We start from the raw sequence: 8248 nt of genomic DNA, 5'->3' as shown, positions 1-8248 counted from the left end.
ACATGGTAAAATCGAGGCACACCTAGGTTAGCAAATTTCCCTAAGAACACAGATAATAAAAGTGAAATATATGTTGTCTGGCTTCAAGTTCATGATTTCCATCATCATTATTATATATGTATCTTCTGAGGTACCTGGTGTGGCACTGTAGGATAAGCACTGGACTGGTAACCACAAGGTTGGCAGTTCAAACCTACTACCTGCTCCTTGGAAACCCTATAAAGGGTTACTATGAGTCAGAACTGACTTTACAGCACTTAACAATAACAAACATTGTTGTAATCCATACTGAAAGCTGCAGTCTTTGATCTTCATCAGTAAGTACCTCAAGTCCTCTTTGCTTTCAGCAAGGAAGGTTGTGTCATGTGCATATCTCAGGTTATTTATCAACCTTCCTCCAACAAGGATCCTGCTTTATTCTTCATATAGTCTCGCTTCTTGGATTATTTGTACAGTGTCATAGTGTTGTTGTGTGCCATTGAGTCAGTTCTAACTCATAGTGACCCTATATAGGGTTTCCAAGAGTAACTAGTGGGTTTGAACTGCAGACCATGGGGTTATCAGTCTAGTACTTATTCTACAGTGCTGCATCAGGGGTCCAGTGTCACAGTAGGAAATAGAATCAAAAGATGGGGTGGGAAAAGATGCACAATGTCATTAGCCACCCTCTTATGAGATTTCTGTTATAACACCACCAGGTACCTAAGCCAAGAATCAAGGGGAACCTCAATTGTTTGGTTATAAAAGGTGGTGCATTACTTATTTACTTAAATGGTGGTGGAAAGACTGAATGAGGAGAAGGTTTGCAGGAGAAAATTCAGAGTTCGGCATTGGACCAGTTTGTATGGTCCATTAGATTTCTGGTGTGGTGCTGTAGGATAAGTACTGGATTGTGAACCACAAAGTCTGCAGTTCCAACTCAGGTAATCTACTCTTGAAAGATCAGCTATGGAGTGGAGTTCTGCTCTGACACACTTGGGGTCGCAAGGAGCCAGAATCAAGTTGATGGCAACTTGTTTTTAATTTTTAGTAAAGAGGGGACCTCTCTTTACTTGGGCCTCCTGCCTTCTGCATTTCTTCCTATGGGGAGGGCACTGAGGGGCCCGTCCTGCCTTCTCCCCTCCCCTGCCTCCAGTAGCCACCTTCTCCCTTCTCTTCCTTGACCTGGGGCTGACCTAAGATGCAGTTCTGAATCATGCCCGGCCATCCTTCCTTATTGGCTGTATTCTTCCTCCCACAACTTCACACACACAGAAAAAGCAATTCCACAATTGGCTGCAGTATTTTTTTGTGACGGTGTAAGTATTATGTGACAAGGTGCCATTTGTCACAGACTGCCACATTCTTTTGTCTGTGACCGTTGTTTATCAATGCGTTTTTTCCTGAGTAACTTCAGACTGTTTTGTGCAGAAGATTGAAGGCATTCTAGAAATGTCTCTTTTTGAATGATCCATTGTATCCAGATATTCCAGCCCTGTGAAGCATAGCACACACACATATACACACACACATATAATATTCCCATCTTGGTCAAACTGATCATCTCAGGGTAAATAAGTCAATTTGTTTTTTATTTAAATCTTAAAATGGGAGAAGTAAACCTAATGGGCATGCATGATAGAAAAGAGCTGTCAGCTGGGGGTGTGGGGGGGGGAGGAGGAGGGTGATAAATTTGTCACATCTCTCATGCTAAATGATACTTGCACAATTAAACAGAGCCAGGCTGGCGACGCAGAACACCCTAATGCATTATGTTTTTATCTTCCAGATCGTTAACCTGATGTTTCCTGTCACAGACTCTAAACATTACAAATCTGTGGAGGAGGGGAGTTTTGCCAAGCAGATACAAAAATGTAGGTCAGTGGGTCACCTGTGCAAACCTGAACAGAAAGGAAGTTTGTCTGACGGACTGTGAGCTCACTGCTCTGGAAGGCTGGACTGGGGCTGATGAAAACATTGTAGAAGACTGGCTATGAGGCAGTTGCATCCCAGAGAGCAAGAAAGCCCTAGAAAACTCAGAGTGAAGTTACCTGGGAGTTGGAAGCAAGTGTTGAAGTGGAGACGCTGGAAAAGTCATGATGGGGCTGCATGGGTCCCTCTGGAGCTATACAGCTGCAAACATCTGTGGCACTGAAAAACATAACCAAACCAAACCAAAACAAAACAAAACAGTGTTGTGTAAATTTCTAGGGGCCAGAAAGCATGGTGTTCACATTTAAAGGGCTCGTTCCCACATGGCAGTGGGCTGTATGCGCAGTGCTTTGAGTTGACTAAGAAGCAAGTGGATGGGTGTGTGTTTAATGAAGTCTTTCAAAATTGTAGGAGTCCCTGACTCACTTGGCTGCTAACCAGAAGGTTGGTGATTTGAATCCACTCAGGCACCTAAGAAGTGAGACCTGAAGATCTACTTCCAAAAAACCAGCCACTTGGAAACCCTATGGAGCTCAGTTCTACTCTGACAGCCAGGGGTTGTGAGGAGTTGGTGTGAACTCAATGGCAACTGGTTCAGAGTTGTAAGGGCATGTGGTCATTTATTTAGATAACCTTCCCATCAAGAGCAGGAATTTGCATCCTAGAACCCCTGACAGAGGATCTACCATGGAAGTCTACCTAAACTCAAGAAGGGACAGGTGCTCAGTGGTTTGTGGGTTCCATGACTCCTTATCATTCATAGTCAGTTCGTTGACATATCGTGCTGAAGCTTTGAGATGGGGTGGGCATCCACCTGCAGGGTTCTGGCTGATGCACTGAACTAAGCAGAATGCCCGTCATCTCTCTCAGCCCATGTATGTGTTTTCCAAGCCAACAGCCTTCCCATATGGAGGCAACTCTCCTCTGATATGTGTATAAGTGGCTGCCCCTGTCCTGGGAGCCTGGCTATGAAGACTGAAAGTTCACTCATGTGACACCAACATCTACCTCCCACCTCCAAACATGGACACCTGTTGGTCCTGTTTCTGCATTTGGAGTTGCAGAGAAAGTCTTCCTTCTCCTACACAACAGCTCGTAAGTCTTACAGTCCACCTGTCAGCATGCCCCTCAGTCTCCTCTTGTCCCAGTTTCTCTGTTCGTTTCTCTGCAACATGGTTTCTGGCACCTTTACCATCCTGGTCCCCTTCTGGTCTGGCTGCCTCCTTTAGCTCCCTGAGTCAGACCTGACCAGGGAGAGGACATGGGAGGTGTTGTCCTTATCTAATCAGTATATATCTAACTCCAGGATCATGGACCAATGTTATTATTATTATTTACAAACTGGGAAAATTCAAAAGCTTCAAAATGAGATCTGGACTAAAACAACATAAGCAATCAAAACAATTTTTTCCAGGACAGAAAGACTGGCAGTATCCCAGGAGGTAGCGAGCTTGTCACTCTGAGGGTGGCCTCCTGGGCGCTGGCACCAGTAGAGGGAGAAAATCTACTGGAAAAATTCAGGGCCCCAGATGCTATTTAGGAGCAGGGAAGGTCCAGGTTTAAACTGTGTCCTGCCTGTAGCCCCTGAGCTCTACTTTGATGCTTCTCAGGGCTATTTTATTGATCAGCAGCTGTAATGCAATGGATTACTTCATCTGACTCTTCCACCCATAGTCTTTGTAACTCCCACCAAACAACTTCTTTTTCCTGATGTGTCTGGGAAAGAAGAAGTAGGGGAAGATGGAGTATATGATTCACTTATGAGTGATTGTTAATAGGATTAATTGTGAACATGAACTCTAACATGGGTATAGCATGAACCATCTCAGAAGCAGGAAGAGAGATTTCACTACCCACAAGGAAGAGCCAGAAGTGGAGCATGTTCGTGGGACCCTGAGATTCCTGTGGGTCCAAAGGGACAGAAAAATGTGACATTGAAGGAGTAGCAGAGGAGCATCAGCAGCAGAACCAAGAGTCAGAGCAGCAGACAGAGCAGTGGGTTTCTCAGCCCATGGAGCAAGTAGAGCTGAGTGCCTTTGGGCAAGGAGGCTTGATTGCAGAGTGGGGTGTCTCTAGTCATTTAACAAAGGGAGCAAGGCTTGCAGACCCATGGAACTAGAGCTGAATTCCTTCAGGCTGAGGCTTATCATTGAATGGTGTGACCTGTTGGCATTTATTAGCAGCCCTAAAAGAGCTTTGCAACACTGCCAGGGCAGAGAGAGACTTGCCTGTGGGCATGCTGAGGAGAAATCATCCTAATGGAAAGAACTGCTCCTTATAGGCCTGTTTACTGTTGGGCTGAAAGTTGACCCATACGGATGAGTTCAGTTCTAGGCTTGAATGGTACTACTATGCATTTAGACTTCCTCTTTGATGAAGTGTGCTATTTAATTTCCATGTTTTGGAAATGTTTTGTTAGTTCTCTGCTATTGATTTCTTGTTCAATTCCATTGTGTTTGGAGAATACAATCAGCATGTCTTTAGTTCTTTTAGCTTTATTGAGATTTGTTTTATGACCCCATAATGTGATCTATTTTGGTGGACACTTAAAAAATATTTATTCTAATGCTACCACTTGGTTTTGTCCAATTCTGTATCCTTGCTGATTTTTATAATTGTGGATCTTTTTATTTCTCCTTTCAGATCTATCAGTTTTTACTCATGTATTTTGAGGCTCAGTTGTTTGGTGCATTCATATTTAGGATTGTTATATATCAATATGATAGACTGATCCTTTTATTATTCTATAATGCCTGTCTTTATTCATAGTAATTTTCTTTGCTCTGAAATTTACTTTATCAGATATTAATATAGCTAGTTCTGCTTTTTCTGGATTGGTGGTGGTAGTATGTTCTGTAGAGTCGGTTCCAACTCATAGTAACCCTATGTAGGTTTCCGAGGCTGTAAATCCTTATGGGAGCAGAAAGCCTCATCTTTCTCCTGTGGAACCGCTGGTAGTTTCTAACTGATGACCATGAGATTAGCAGCCTGATTCATAAGCATTATGCTACTAGAGCTCTGGAATAGTGTTTACATAATATTTTGTTTGGCTAATCCTTTATTTTGAGCCCACCTATGTCATTGGATTTGAGATGAGTCTTATGTAAGCAGCACATAGTTTGATCATTAAAAAAAAAAAATCAATTCTGCCTAATTGAAAGGAATACACAGAGCCACGGAACCAAAAAGAAATGGTCAATGTTCAACCATTTCAAGAGGTAACATATGATCAAGAGCCAAAGATACTGATGAAAGAAGTCCAAGGTACATTGAGGGCATTGGCAAAGCACAAAGCTCCAGGAATTGATGGAATACAAATTGAAAAATTTCAACAAAACTGATGTAGCTCTAGAGGTACTCACTCATCTATGTGAAGAAATTTGGAAGACAGTTACCTGGCCAACTGATTGGAAGAGATCCGTATTTGTGCCCATTCCCAAAAAAGGCAACACAATGGAATGTGGAAACCATCAAACAATATCATTAATATTACATGCAAGTAAAATTTTGCTAAAGATAATTCAAAAACAGCTGCGGCAGTACATTGACAGGAAACTGCCATGTTCAGGCCACATTCAGACGGGGTCATGGAATGAGGGATATCATTGCTGACGTCAGATGGATCTTGGTAGAAAGCAGAAAACACCAGAAAGTTGTTTACCTGTGCCTTATTGACTATACAAAGGTTTTCAATTGTGTGGATCATGTGAAGCTATGGATAACTTTGTGACGTATGAATATTCAGGAACACTTAATTGTGTTCATGAGGAACGTGTACATAGAACAAGAGGCAGTTATTCAAACAGAACAAGGAGATACTGAATGATTTAAAATTAGGAAAGGTGTGTGCCAGGGTTGCTTCTTTCACCATACACAATCTGAGAAACTGAGTTATATGAAAAAGAATGTGGCATCAAGATTGGAGGAAGACTCATCAACAGCCTGTGATATGCAGATGATACAACCTTGCTTGCTGAAAGTGAAGAGGACTTAAAATACTTATCGATGAAGATTGAAGACCATAGCCTTTGGTATGGGTTGTACCTTAATGCAAAGTAAACACAAATACTCACCACTGGACCAATAAGGAGTATCAAGATAAATGGAGAAATAACTGAAGTTGTCAGTTTGCTCAGATCCACTATCAACACTCATGAAAGCAGCAGTCAAGAAATCAAATAACCTATTTCATTAGGCAAATCTGCAGCACAAGACCTCTTTGAAGTGTTGAAGAACAAAGATGTCAGTTTGAGGCCTAAGGTGTGCTTGATCCAAACCACGAAAGTTGGACAGTAAATAAGGAAAAACCACAGTAGAATTGATGCATTTGAGTTATGGTGTTGGAGGAGAATACTAAAAGTACCATGGACTGCCAGAAGAACAAACAAATCTGTGTTGGAAGAAGTACACCCAGAATGCTCCTTGGACGCCATCAAGGCCCGACTCTATCTCTCAGATGTCAGACATATTATCAGGAAGGACCAGTCCCTGGAGAAGGACATCATGTTTGGTCAAGTGGAGGGTCATTGAAAAAGAGGAAGCTCTCCAGTGAGATGGATTAGCACAGCAGCAGCAGTAATGGCATCAAGCGTAGCAACAATTGTGTGATTGATGTAGGATCTGGCAGTGTTTCATTCTATTGTGTCTGCTATGAGTTGGTACTGACCAGACCGTACCTAACAACAACATTTAAGGCAATTATTAATATATTGGTGCTTAAGTCTGCCATTTTATTCATTATTTCCTATTTAAATATTTATATTAGCAGGTAGTTACCCTGTTTGAGTCTTTTCTTCCTTTTGTGGGTTCTGGTTCCAATGGCACTATTTTAAGGTTTTGATTTGTTTGTTTGATGCTACTGCATTCTGACTGATTCTTGCTGATGCTGCCTGATGGGGTAGAAATGCTAGCCCCAGGCTGGATACTTGCTTTCTTTCTGAAGAGAAGGGTTTCCCCTATGGGTGCTAGGTACTCGCTAGCTGCCTTGGTATTATGGGGATGGGCAGGAGATTCTCAGGTTTGTGGGGACACAGGCTTCCCAGAACATGGTGCTGAATGTAGTTGGGTCTCTCTTGCTTGTTCTTCCCACCTGCATTGTTACCTCTCAGCAGTAAGGGAAGGGTCAGGCTCAGTGTGGGAGGCAGTCACTCTCCCTGTTCACTGCTTGGGAGGATCTTGACCCTTCCCTTCGCAGGTGGTTGTTGAACTCACCTGATACTATTAGAGGAACTCCTGTCCAGTCTGGGGTGGACTGCTGCTAGGTCAGGTGTCAGGAAAGACTGGGTCTGGGTCTCCTTGTGTTGGGAGTGGGGCAAGATGCCATGCTACTGTGCTGTCCCACTGATTCATCCTGGGGTTTCAAACCGGCTCCTCCTCTTTCTTCCTACCACCTTTCAGAGCTTCCGTTATCCCTTTTACCATTTTAACAGTTTGAAATTATGCTTAAAAGGGAAGAGTAAAGAAACAAGTCTAGACAATCTTGTCCAGACCAAAATCTCCCTAATTTTGGACTCACAATTGGCTTCCCTCCCCTTGTAGGTAAATATAGGCACATTATTCACAAGGAGGTTCTGGAAATCATGATGAGGGGTGAGAAGGCTATGAAGACCTTCTGCATGTCAGTCTAGTACTTGGTTCAACTGACATGGATCATCAGTAGATAAACGGTGTTTCAGAAAACCAAAAGGGTTTCCTTCAGACTCTCCAAATTTCTTTCTACTTCTTTCAGATTCTTCTGACATGGTAATCAACATCTTCAGCCATTACTTCCTTCCCTCATCACTTTTGAGCATCATGTGATTGGCACAGTGTTATATGCGGGTGATCAGGAGGAAATGAACACTGGATACAGATTCTGTTTCTGTCTTAAAGGAACTTAGTGGCAGGGATGGGGAGAGGGTTCATGGAAGTTCCTGGCAAAAGAGAGTCAGGAGAGGGCAGCAGTTAAAGTCATTCCTTTGAGAAGATTCAGGGAACCTTTAAGGGAAGAGGGCTTTCCAGGAGAAAGAATTGGCCAAGCCAAGGTAGTGGGGTGGGGGTGTGTGTAAGGACACAGGAGGCAATAGGAAGTGCATTTTGATTGGACTCAAAAAAGGGGAATGGGAAGAACAAACAAGATGGCTGATCAGGTGGAAGTGCAGTGAGGAGCTCCATCAACAACACAGAATACAGGACCAAGTAGGATCAGGGGATGGTCCCAGAACTCTGAACCACATATAAAGGAATATTTAGAAGGTTGGAAGACTTACAGCTGGGGGAGTTTGCAGCAGAAGCAAGAAATCCATTGCTTTCTGGTTCAGGATGCTCAGCTGCTCAAGGAGCTGCCATCTTGTGTGGG

Source organism: Chrysochloris asiatica, unplaced genomic scaffold (genome assembly GCF_000296735.1).
Source record: "Chrysochloris asiatica unplaced genomic scaffold, ChrAsi1.0 scaffold00150, whole genome shotgun sequence".
Classification (NCBI taxonomy): domain Eukaryota; kingdom Metazoa; phylum Chordata; class Mammalia; order Afrosoricida; family Chrysochloridae; genus Chrysochloris; species Chrysochloris asiatica.
Note: the sequence above shows the minus strand (reverse complement) of the source record.